Source organism: Argiope bruennichi, chromosome X2 (assembly GCF_947563725.1).
Source record: "Argiope bruennichi chromosome X2, qqArgBrue1.1, whole genome shotgun sequence".
Lineage (NCBI taxonomy): Eukaryota > Metazoa > Arthropoda > Arachnida > Araneae > Araneidae > Argiope > Argiope bruennichi.
The window spans coordinates 113,646,931-113,661,327 of record NC_079163.1 but is presented as its reverse complement, the minus strand read 5'-3'; positions in this window follow the sequence as shown (position 1 = coordinate 113,661,327).

Sequence of the window (14,397 nt, the reverse complement as noted above, 5' to 3'; positions counted from 1 at the left end):
TGGACCTTAAGCCTGATGCATGATCCTGTTTTATACTATGCTTTCGCTTTCTCTCATCTTTGATCATATATACATTATATATGCACATCGTAGACTTTATACTATGCTTTGTACGTTGCTTATTTAAGAGTCTGTAATTTTAAAAAAATTATTACAGATCAAGAACAAATTTCTATCAATGGTGAAATATTTACAAGCAAATAGCCGAATCCTTTTCAAAATCAGAAAACTGAAAGAACGTAATTTTTTTAAAAAACTTTCAGAATGCCTTGCAGATAGATTCAAATATCTAAAAGGCCTTTTCAATAATTATACCCCTAACAATAATGCTATTAACTATCGTAATAATATTTATAGCAAGATATCTAGTAATTCTTTACCATAAATATTATATATTAAAGTAATTTTATTTTTTGTGAGTGTCTTCTAGATCACATATCACAAGAATGAAACGAGATAACTTCGTTATCCTACCCACGCGCTGTCCAGATGCGATGTAATATTAAAACCGTCTGCTGTAGCATGTATTCAGAGATTCGAAAGATAAAGCAGGTTACTGATTCTTTTTTTTTCTCTTTTTCTTTTTTTGGTATAATAGAATTATCCCTATTTCTTTTCTTTTTCTTGGAAACTGAAAATTTATATTGCCTCTTTACTTACAAATGTTCTACCATGTAAAACTTGGTGATATGTTTTACTTTGAGAATGTATTCTAGTTTTCCTGTCTATATTTGACACAAGAGAAGCTTAAGTCCTTTGAAAAGTTAAACTCATGCGTCGAATAGTAATTATTTTTATTATATAAATCGAAACTGAATCAATCATAGGTGTCATTATTCGAACCAAAAAATTACCTGGAATCCATAAATATGCCAAGTAATTTGTGAAATTTCCCGATGCATAGTTAAAAATTTCATACCACTTGTTAAAAACTAAATTAAAAAAATGAGTGATTAAATCCCAATTTTCAATTAAAAAAGTATTTAATTTTTACATACGACACAGTAGCCGAAGGTAAATTTGAAAATTGAATAAATATGTTTCTTGGAATTATTAACATGAATGACTATAATTTTTTAAAAGGATTAAAAGGATTTTTAAAGGATTACATCACACTTTTCAAATTAAAAACTGTGTAACTATGTCAAGGTACTTTAAATTACACGATTGTAAATTGAAACATAGAGTGATTATGATAGATTTGGTTATGAGATTTCAATTTTATATCATGCTGTTTTTTTAGAACTGACCGCCGGTCAAATGACAAGGGATCTGAGCTACCATCCCTTCTAACTTACACAACACCAGGGAAAAGAATATTTGATACCAATAGTTCTTACACGTACTAGGCCCACTTACATAATGGACCAATGGTTAAAACTAGCTAGTCAGTGGTTTGAGTCCCAAATCAACATCTTTCAGATCCCGAAGTCGAAGCTCAGACATCAGATCACCATGATGAGTCTTTTTAGTTGAAAGTAATGCATCGGAAAGAAATTCAACCGTAACGTTACTATTAAATTAATCCTCGTACCTTCACATACATTTGGCGCAGCATAACCGTATCTAACTCTTGCGCCACTGAATCTCAAATACCTATTTACTCTCCGTACTTCGAATTAATTAAAACATTTTATTTGCGCAAAAACACTTGTATAGATGAACTACATCCTCTCTCGTACTATTGAATGTTGTAAACAAACTGTCATTTGTCGTTTAGCTATTACATCAAAATTGTTTAAGTTTTGCAATGTGAGGCTTTTGGTATGCCAGTCTTTGATACAACACTAAAGATAAGCTTTAATTTATATCAATAACCAAGTGAGTAATAAAAAACAGTTTGTACATTTTTGTATTTTTCGAAATATAGCAATGAATTGTTAAAACATAAAATTTCTCCTATATAGGGCTTTATATATGACTTAATATATTTTCTTTCCCATTCTTTTCGAAACTTTAAGCTCTGTAAAGGTTCTTCCTAGAGGCCAGCTGGTTCAGGCACCACTGAGGAGCATGAATCTGAGGAAATTCTTATTTTATTCTTATAGATGTATCCTTTATCAGAATCTTTTGAAAGCTGAAATATAGATATCTGCTTAAAAAACAATTACTCTCTGCGGTCGAACTGACTGCTGGAATTTATCAAATGAGACCCAGAATCTCCTAAAATTGTTCCAGAAGAAACTTATAACCCATGCACAGGAATTGACTTGACTATCTCAAACTCATATCTATGCCTTTCAAAATTGTATTTATCACCAAAAAAAATCCTTTATTCATGGCTTTTGGAATAGGAAAGAATATGTTTTTCCAAATGAAACATTATATTTTTATAGCGCAAAGATTCTGTAAAATTTATTAATATTAATAGAAATATTAATATCCTGTAAGATTAATACTTCTATTTAAGATAAAAATATAGATATATAGTTGACTAAAAGAATTTAAAAGGAATGTTTCTGAAGCAAATTCAAATATTAGCGTACATTTATAATTATATTAAAAAAGTTTACAAAACAGAAGTCATTTTATACAATGTTACATTTCACATTATTTCTATTATACTATGTTTTTCAAACCATCATGCGAACATTATTTCTCATTATGATTTTTGAAATAAAGCACAAAATTATAACAATACAAATTAAAAAATTTAGAGAGATTTTTTAACGATGTGATATGTTTTCTTTCTTTTCTTCACTTGCAGTTATGCAGGAGTTCACTTTTCCTGGAAAAGGGCAATTTGGAAGAATATAATCGATTCGATCGTCGGAATGAATGTTTCCAAAGGAAATTCAGATCTCAACACACATGTCACTGTTGGGGGGTAGAGGCCTATCACGAGTTCTAAAAACCGTCTTTTGGAAGGAGAGAGAAAGCTATCCTGGAAAAAATAAAACTAAATCCAAATGGGAATGGGAAAGAAATGCATTCTATACGAGTACAAATGGGAACTCTTCTCAAAGGCATTTGGAGAAAGTAGTCTTTTGAATAAGGAAACTAATGGAATAAGAAAAATAGTTCACAAGAAGGAAACAGGATAAGCGTTTCCAAAAAGAGGTAAATTGTTTTCCCCGGAGAAACGGGAGAAAATAGGATTATCGATGCACTTGATCATCATTCCGGCTTCTTTTTATTTTGTTGATTTGTCACGAAAACTTAATCTGTATTGAATGACTGGAATGATGTGTTTATTCTGACTACGGATAAACCAAGCGTTCCTTTTATTTGCTTATTGCGTCTTCTTAGTCTACGATATTTTTCTGTTGGTTTTATGCTGGGCACAAATCCTTCTTAATATTGATCTGAACCCACTTGTTTTTGGCAACCATCGAAGTAAATTGAGGAATAAAAACGAAATTGTATCTTCCTGGAGAAAAAAAGTGTTTGTCGTAAAAAAGACTAATGGTTGCAATGTTCTGTGATACTTAAACATCCCTTGTTGAATTAATGAAATCAGTTAACTATTTTTTCGAAGCACTTTTTAACAGTTGTTGATGCAATATTTTTTCAATACAATAGCTAATCCTTTTTATAAAATTGACGAACGAAATAAGAAAGACTATTGCCTTAGATTATTTGTCGTTTTGTCTAGTTAAATTTATTTTATTGAAAATAAAATTTATAATACAGTTTTGAGGTAAGAGTATTCCTATCATGAACTTAAAAAAGGAAATTTTAAACAATTATTTGAACTAAACAACTTCTGAAAAAACAATACATTTTTATTATATCTCGAAATTTTTTTGACGATTTTCAGTTAATTCTGTTTCCAAGAGATTATAATTTGAAAATATTCTAAACCTGCTAGTTTCTGTCGTTTATCTGGGAGAATTCATATGTTTTACATCTTAACACTGACTATACATTAATTTCGTAAAAATTTGGGATTTAAAATAAATGATTTGAGCATTTTCTATTTGTCGCACCATGTTGATCGTAGCCGTATTTTGCATTCAGCTAAATAAATATAGTAGGGGAAACTTGTCGAATTCGAACCACCTTCACGTTTCACTTTCTCGTGTGCGATGTTTACAAAGAGAAAGTATTGTTATCGTCAGAAACTTTTCAACTAGAGTTTTTGACGAATCTTCATCTGGCCTTTACATTGAATTTGTAGATTTCTTTCAAATTTTGAATGAAATACAATTGAGAAAAATTCTGTCAGTTTGGTTGTCTGAACGCAAATTAATATGATAAACCTGTATTCAAACATGAAGGGAGTTGGATGAATAAAATTTAGTTCACAGATTTTGCACTTAAAGTATAGATCTGTATGAAATTTTGAACGAAATCCGTTTAGGGATTGACGAACTGTCAATCTTTACTTTTTCGTGAATGTAAACACTATAACTCAAAAATGCAAGACTATAAATAAATTAAATTTTGTATGAGATTTTGTGACTACAATTGTAATTTTTTATCAAATTTTAGTTCCAATTGGTTGGAAAAAAAGGCATCTAAAATACATATTCAGTTTTTTTTAAGCACGTGAGTACAAATTTCTAGCGATTAATTACCACAAAAATCGAAAATTGCTTAGGACTGTACGCTAATGAGCTCTTTTGTAGCTATTCTCTGCCAATGGTATGTGGTAAATAATACATAAGACCGTTTTTCTTTTCTTAATTATGAATTATATATGTGCAAGTCTGGGAAAATAATTATATGAGCACTCATGGTTTTCATGGCTTTGCCCAATGTCCACAATTGAATTCCGGAATGGGGAAGAGTATATTACTTTTATTAGAGAGCATTTGATAAAATTTCGGGGAGATCACACCAGCTGATTAATGTGCAGTGATAGAAAAATATTTCTAATAAAAAAATAGTAATTTTGTTATAATTTATTTATTTCCAAAACAGTGTAATTAACCTTTCAAGGTATGCTCTTGAAAATAGAAGGAACAAATAGCAAAGAAATTATGTCATCTGTCCTGATAAGGAAAGGGTTTCCCAAATTGGACCATAATTTTTTGTAAGCACAATTATAGAAAAGGCTATTTTTCATTTAAAAATTCGCAACAGCCTACGAAATATGTGCGCAAGCATATTTTTGTGCACTGTATCGTTTCTCTCTTGTCAATTGTTAGTGATCTAAACTGAAGAACATTCACACAGCAAAAAAAAAAAAAAAAATCGTTTAATTTAAAACTATTTTAATAAATCTATTTTGATAAAATTATTATAGTAAATTTAGCCTAACGAGTTTCCCCTGAGGTTGTAATGACATAATTCATTACTTCCTTTAAAACAGCAAAAATACTTTTAGCCTCTTTTAAAAATATTTAAATGATGTCATTTAAATGTTAACATATATTCTCTAAATACTTCTAGAAAAAAAAAAGATCCCTTAGCCACAGCAATATTGTTGGAACAAGCGTTGCCTATTTTATCACCCAAATATTTAACAGAAATGTCATCACAATACCGGTCCAATCCAGGTGAAGGTCCAATTCGTTAATTCTTTCCTACACGCGATGATCAGAGCATCGTTCGACATTTAAAGATTTAAAATAAAGATGCTCATAAATTATAAATCAAATTACTGATATTCTTTAGATATACATAATGTCATACTTTAATTCGAATTTAAAGTAAACTGAGAATTTGAGTAAATAACCGAAATAATTTAGAGATTTGGAATGCATTTAGGAGCTGAGATATAAAAACTGCAAAAAAAAAAGTATTCTGCACTGCCTTTATTTTAAACATTTGACAGTTATGCAAACATAATTTGTTTATGTATATTCAAAAGCTTTACGAGTATTCAGAAAATAAAATGTTACTGCGAAACAATAAATCACCAACACTGATAGCTTCTTAAGCAATTCAGGAAAATATTAAGATTTCACTAAGTAATTTGTGCTTTGTTTCTTCAACTTTGATCTGTTTTCTTCGATTCTGGTCAATGCTTCTCTTAAAATGAATTGGGAAAAAAGAAAACTTGAGCATGCATATGAGTTGTCGCTGAAGATTTATAATGCGATTTTCGCAATATATCAAGAGATACATTTTCTTGAAATATTATTTTTTAAAAATGGCAAGAGTCTTAAAAATCTGTGTCAGTAAAAAGTATTAGTTATATCTAGGACATATTATATATGATTAGATGCCTTTTTATTATAAAAATCAAATACCCCCCATTAAATTCATGGCGGTTTATTGAAAATTTGTAAGCGGGTTGATTTTTCAATAACTATTTGAAAACTGGTGATGATAACTGACGTTAGGCCCACAGATACTCCTTTATGAAGATTTTATAAATAAAAGTTAAAGACTGAATAGTTAATGACGAAAAATGTAACATAAAACTCAAAGTGATAAAATTATTCATAGAGGGCTGTAATTTTTAAATAATAATGTAAACTTGAGGTGATCTTAATTCACGGTGTCCATTCGCGCTTTACTGAGAAGCAAAAAGACAATAGACAAATATCCACATACAAAAAAAGAAATGCCAAAAATCGCGAACCTGAATTCCAAATTTTGAACACAGCTCAAAGTGTCTCATTTCCTTTCCCGGCAGCTTGAGCAGGTGGAAACTGACATGACCATTAGTCCTCATCAAATAACAATTAAGAGAGAACGTTTTCTTCTTTTAAGATATAATCTAACAGCTGAATTACCATTTATAGTATCAGAAAAATTGCAGTTTATTGATTCTATACTGTATATTTTGCTTTTAAGCCAACGCTGTGGTCACTATTTATCTTTATACTTACATTATTTTATCTTACTGAGCAACAAAAATAATTAACTTCAAAAGAGCTTTATTTAATATCACAGATTTTTAGGAAACTGCAATTTCCATTATCTCTCAATAACTGAAAGGGAATTTTTTTTTACAGTGAGTGTTTTCAAAGTTTTGATATATTATTTGGCTGATAATTATTTCCAAAAATATACGATACTGCGAAAACTGCGAGAACTTTTTTTCCCCCTTTTTTTTTTAATTTGAAAATATTTTAAGAATTTAGGATGAAAATTATTTATTATCAGCTTAAAATAACAAAGTTATTTTGACAAAAAAATAATGAGAGAATTATTTAATTTAAAACTCACGTTATAGATTATTTAATCACTATTCCGAAGTGTTATTTGCTTATTATGTGCTTTTATGTAAGAAAAATATCTAGTTAGAACTCCTCAATTGCGGGTATTAAATATTTGCTGGAAATTAAGATCAAAACTTCCATTTTACATTTAACATACTTTTTCATTAAAGATGGTTTACTAAACTGTATTCTCTCTTTGAAATAAACCAGACATAAATGTAGAATTTCCATCAAAGGAAAAATGCTGCAAATTATATGAAGACAACTCCATCTAAATGTATAAGCAAATGATAATCTAAATAACAGAAAATATGATTTCATGATAAAATCAAACATCCAGATATTCTATAGATTAAATATCTAAATATATAATAGAATCCCAAATAAAACAAACTGATGAGAGAATTTTTATTAAAGATCATGAACATATATAGAAATGAAAGAAACGACAGCTATAGAAGTCCTAACAGATAAAACTTCTCCCCAAAGAACTGCATTTTCTCTTGCAATCATGGGCTAGACTATCTAACTTCCCAAAAATGACCTCTCCCTAGTAGAGTGATAACGCTGCATCATAGAATATGTCGTCTTTTTTTTTTCCTTTTTTTTTTTTTTTTTTTTACTTGAAAGGAATCAAGTAAATATTGTACGTGCAGCTCGGGTAGCGGGTGAATAGCGCGTTTCTATGGCTATACGTCAATACGCCTTTTAGGGTAAGGGGCCCTTTTGGGGGCAAAACCCTGTATCGATCGAAAATCTCCACTTGTCCAGGAACCGTGAAAGGGAACATGAGTAGACTGAAAAGCATAGCTTTCTAGCTCATATTCTCAGAACCAAATCAAATGTGTTTTTTTCCCTGCGCGTGTACTTGTTACAAAAATGAAGTACTGGATCACTGTGTTAATTATGTAGAGACAGATGCATTCCATGGCAAATTTATAGCTAATGAGTATTATAAAATGATTTGGAAAAAGGTTATAGTTCCTATCGCAATTTCATTCTACGTTAAATAGAGAATGAAAATGGGGAGAAAAAAATTGAAAAACTTTGTTCTTCCTGTAAATTTCTCTAAGATATTCTTGAGATTCTGGAAATAAGTTCCATACAATTATGTTGGCATGTAAGAGATGGGAATGGATCATCATCAGTTTTTAAATAAATAACTGATTTAAAGAGATACGAGAAAGGTAATAATTTTTATTACAACCAATCCAAGAGGAAGATATACAAGTAGAAAATACAATGCAGTTTTAAAGATTACATTGAAAAGAACCACATATTGCTCCTAAACAATCTATAAGAAAATAGATTTGTTTTGGAAAAACAGGAATCTTTGAGTGAATAGTTGATAACTATCATTTACTCAAAAAAGAAGATTTAAGAATGATAATTCTATTTCCTTTTATTTGAAAAAAGAGTATTATTAGGGTATTTTTGTACGCTCTCTAACTTTCTTCCGAATCAATCGATATTTTTATAACGATGATTTTTAAAAAATGCTCTCTCTAAATTGTCTCTTTCTTTGTAAAATGTGATGTAAATTTAACGTCATTATATTTGTTGTGAAGATTATTTTGTTGTGCGAGAATTTGATTGTCCTTTCTTTGTAAAATATAAGCAATGTTGTGCTCTAAAACTCATCGTTAATTTTCGCTTTTAAATATTACAGATAATTAAAACGGTTTTAATAAACGAAATAGTTGAAATTCATGGAGATTCTTTAAGTAAATCGTGCCATAGTCAAAACCAACAAAAATGGAATTCTTTTTGAATTGTATATTTTCTTGAAATTAACAGATGAATAAAGGCAATTTTATCTCATTTCCTCAATTTAATTTCTGTTTTATTCCTTAAAAATTGAATTTTTAGAGCATATTATGACGTATGTTTGATTTATACTTTTTCATATACTTTTTCAAGACATTCTATAGAAAAATTTGATTTTTTTCTATTCCACAATATTAAAAATATCATGATTCAACTTTTTGCATGCATTGTGATTTTTAAATGTTGGGGAAAAGGAAGGAAATATTTTCGTTTTCATAAAGACATTTAAAAAAAATAAAAGAGAATATTTATGATGATGTTAGAATAATCAAAACAATTTAAAGCACCTTTAAGGGGGTTTCACTTTTTGATTTTTTAATATTTCATGTCAGTTTCTTGAGAGAAGAAATCATCTAAAAAGACTTCATTTATTAAAAGAAATATAAAACGCTATATTAAAATGGTTCTTCACGGGATTTTAATTAAAGTGCTGTCATGTAAATAATTATTAAAGGATAAAGGCTCTTAATAACCTAAAAGGAAATTCAAATCAGCATAAAAAATCTAAGCCGTTCAGACAGACTTAAATCAAAATAGCTACGCGCAATGTTCTTCCTAGTTTAATAAAAGTGAATTAGGGACTCAAATTTACCGTCTCGAATTTTTGACGTTTCTAGGAATATTCTAAAACAATAAAAACAGGACTAGACTCATAAAATCTTTTTCAGCTTATTTCTCAGTATGAAAAATTCTTCCAAGAACTCAACAAGATATTTAGAAATAATCAAAAAGTTTTGGAATTCTTTGAATACTAGATAAAGTTCCCGACAGAAAAATATCCTGGAATTTTATTTTGTATTAATCATATTTACTGCGCCGATGTTTTATTGTTTAAACAGTATTATAAGGATTAAACTTTGCAAGCAATTTTAAAGCCGAGCATTGACTCGATAATGTTTCTTTTAAATTCTAGAAAATATTTACACATTCTGGAATGAAAAATAGTTTCTCCACTGGTGAAAAGACGTAGCAACATCTTTGGACAAACAGAGGGATTGTTTCGATTTTCTTTCGCATGGTCTTTTTTTTCTTTTTTTTTCTCGTACCTTTGTTTAACTTACAAATACTCGACTATCAAGAACAGGAATAGGGCCAAATTTGTTACATTAGGAGTTGAATAACTTCTAAATCGAATGTTATTTGTCATGATTTTTATTTTCAAAACAAATTAATAAATATAAATTCTGTTAATAATCCCACAGTTAATTTTCAAATATTTTGTTGTTATTCTGTAACAGGAAAGCTTTGCTTCTAAGCTTATTAAATGCCAATAATAATTCTGCATTTATAAGTATTATTTACTTACATTAAGGTAAGTGATTACATTGAAAAGTCGAATTTTGGAGAAAATACTGCATATTTTTTAATTAAAAATCCTTAATTTATGAAGTTATTTTTATAAAATCTTTTCAATTTCGTTTCTGTTTTCTTTCTTTGAGAGATTACGCTTGGATTTTTTATATTTGCATATTTAACATTTTAATGCTATTTACGTCTTTTAAATACTATTTTTATAGAATATAAATTTTAGTAAAATATTCTTACGAAAAACCTCTAACAAAATGTAATTCATATTTTGACTGAAATTTAGTATAATAGTGTCTGGTTATTGTTTGCAATTTATAAACTATAGTATAAACAATTTAAATATATCTTACATTTGTTTTAATGTTTTGTAACGGAAACAAAATTTAAAATTGCATATTATTTGTCAATCGAAGGTAGTATTTAAAAACTGTATCAAAATACAGCTTATCTATTGATTCAGGAACTTGGCAGTATATCTCTTAAGTTGCATGCAAAATTTTAAACAATTCATTTGGCAACTTTTAAAATGAACGATTTTTGTTTTATACTTCTTTTTAGATTAAAAACTCCTATTCTCCAAATACTTTTAATTTTTGACTTATATATATGTATATTTTTATTTCATGTGTTATTTAAATCCGTTTTATGTGTGCATTATTTTAAACCCATTTAAGTATATTAAAACATTTTTGATATTTAAGAGCACATTGTGGTTGATTCTTCAATAGGAGCTAAAAGAGTTAACCAACTCATTCAAAATCTTAAATTAATATTACATTTCTTATTTGATTCTTCACAGATTTTTTGAGTTAAAAAAGTTTAAGATTATTTTTTAGAATAAATTACAATAAAATTTCAAAGAATGCAATTTTTGAATATGTATTTAATTAGATATTGCTTCGATTCAGTATCATGTGAAACTTTGCACAAATCAAAATGAGTGAGTAAAATAATAATAAAAAAAACTTCATAGAATTCTACATTTCTTCTAAGAAGAAAGTATAAATTCACATAATATTTATTTATAGATTTTAAAAGAGACCCAGAAAATATTTCCCACTCAGAACGGTCCGTTTTTGTTCGTTCAAGCATGAAGGTTTTGGAGATAGATATTGACGAAAATGCCCTTTACTAAGTGAGGTTTGAAAATCTGGAATACCTGCACAATAAAAACGGCCATAAACTATCTATAGACCGGCATTCCAACAGATAGGCGACATTTATTCTTAAAGCTACTTCAAATTTGTTTCGAGGAACTGTTTTCTCCATTGTATACTTTGAAGGGGCAGCTATCATTAAATTTTCAGGAAATAGACAACGTATATACTTGAGACTGCGAAACAGCGTCGAATGTGTTCTGCATTATTCATGCATTCTTTACCTTATGCACAAAATATTCATACGAAAACAATTCTAAAAGTTTCGTCTTTCTCTTGTAGCCACGTTTTACAGTAAAAATAAAAGATGCCGCTAATACAAGAGAATTTCTTTTGTTCTCACTTCTTTTGCAAAACCGATCTTTGTCAAGAGATTTTATTGCTTTATCTCGCCTTAGGAGCTTTTTCTGCCTGTACATTCTAAGTAAAAAAAAGCGATGAAATCTCTTCTTGCATAAATAAACATTTCAACACGTTTTGCTGAATATTGCTTTCAGTGACATGTTGGTTTTTTTCAAGAATAACACGTTTTTGAAAGTTTTGCAAGTGTAGGGGGAAAATATTTAAAATTTAAAAAAAAATCACAGTTCAAAAAATATTTCGAAACCTTCTATTGGATGTCAAACACAAAGTATTTTTTGTAATAACATTATTGACATTTTATAATAAAATAATTAATGAAAAATGATCAGATTTCATACCATTATTTATAATTTTTATAGTAACTTTATCTAACTTTCAAATTATCCTGCGAAATTATTTTTTTATATTTTTTTATAGTTTTTATAGTAACTTTATCTTACTTTCAAATTATCCTGTGAAATTATTTTTGTAGGTGTATTTATGAAGCATTTAATAATGGTGCACCATCGTATTGATTTTTCACAAACTCTGATTCCATCTTTTTGTTCATATGATTTATTAATATAATTGTTTTTTTACATCTTCACTGAGAACTTTTCAAATTGCTATAAATTAGGGTAAACGAGAATAGTGAAAATACTCTCCAAAGATTAAAGTATACCTTGAATTTCAGTAGCAAACAGAGAAAGGGGGGAGAGAGAAAGTAGTCATACTTTTATGAAAGTTCGCATAATCGTTTAAAACAATTTGTCACTGCTGATGCATTTACGGTGCAGTGGTAGAAGTTAAGGACAAAAATTAAATTAAAAATATTTTTTGTTTATATTTCCAACTATGAAGATAGATTTTTTATTTTTATTTTATGGTGACATTTGTAACGGTTGTGTGTAGTACAGTTACTGTTACTGTACGCTGTACATCGACGCTGTTCGTTACTGTAGTACAGTTTAGCTTCTGCCACAACCATTTTATAATAGCTTTCTGAATACTTTGATTATCATTTCTTAGAAAATATAGCATGCTTCTTTTTTCTTAGCAAAGTTAATTCTTCATTGTTTTTTATAAAAACCGAAAATAATGTCTTACTCAGTTTTAATTTTAATAAGTAATAATTAATTTTAATAAGGTCTTTAAATACTCTCTTTCGTTTTGCACATCTTTGCTTTATTAATCTTAATATTATGAGAAGTAAAATGATTTTTTTTAATTTAAGCAATTCAAACTTTTGGGGAATAATTTTACTGTCAACTCCTAATGTACACTGGCTGGCTGTTTTATTCTGATCCAAATTTTCTTTCGATCTCGACTATCGCACTCGCATAAAAAGCCTGATTACATGATTTACTCTCTTCTTGCTGGGTCAAAATTACGGATTAGAACGAAAATAACAGTCAACTGTTCATACGTGATCATTGTATTTATGTCTGGTGGCCGAGCATCGGTTTTGTGATCGAAAAATTGGAGCTTTAGTCTCGATTTAAACAAAATCTTAAAAGTTAAAGAAAGTTAAGAAAAAATTAAATCTGTCTTACTTAACCTTTCACTCTGCTGCAGCTTTAAGATTGGCGTAAGGTGTTTAGTTTTATCCTTGCCATCAATTCTTGTCTTTTGCTATCTAGATCCATCCCAACTAATGCAAAGTAAATATTCAATATAGGATTTCAATCAAACAAATAAACTGATGAAAGTGATAACATAATTTACAAGACAACGATAGTTACGTTAAGTTAAAATGTAGAGTTTAGAAGGGCTTTTTTTTCTGATTTGAATTAAAAGACTATATTCTTGAGATTGATAGATTCAAATTGGGATTTCAACCGGATAACTAAAATAATGAATATGAATACGCATCTCACCAGACAATGATAATTTACCAGATTTTTAATGATAGGTCTCCAATAAGACAAATAAATTAATTAACTCGTACGATAGTCTTTTATCTAACACGAATTAAAACAACAAATTCTTGAGAATTGTCAAAACGTTTCACTGAGATCTCTACCTTTAAAAGAAAACTGATTATTTCCACATAACGACGTGAACTTGCGATGAATTCTGCTGGAATCAACTGTTGATGAAGCGCAGAAACGCGCGTCCTCTGCAGAGAAACTGAAGAAGGCAAAATACTATGCTATATGGGGTTTTTTTTATTTGCCATTTCTCCAAAAAATTTTTTTAATTGGTTACTAGGAGATCCACAAACTTTATAAAAACTTAAACATTTCGAGGCGAAAATACTTTTTTTTTTTTCAAAAATCAATGTTTTATCTCAAAAGACTTCTGTTTTATTAGAGATATTTTTTCTATGAAAAAAAATGAACGATACAAATACTAAAAATTTACTCGGATTTAATCACATATAAAACTAAATGATTTTTTTTAAATAGCTCAATCTTATTTATTTGAAAAATGTCATTATATAACTTATATAAAAATTAAAATAACTGGAAAGGGAAAAATTTTCTTAGAAAATTAGGATTATTGGTTAAAAATGAACACAATATTTTTGCCATTTTCTTTTCAAATGTATATATTGTTCTCGCTTAACTTTATTTAAAGTACTTTTTGTTGTCTTAAAATTCGTATTTCTATTCTTCCAGAACACATCGTTCAGCCGTCAAATAAGTGTTCTTACATATTTCAATGGTTCATCATTCAAGTTTCGAAGAAAAAATCTTCCTTCC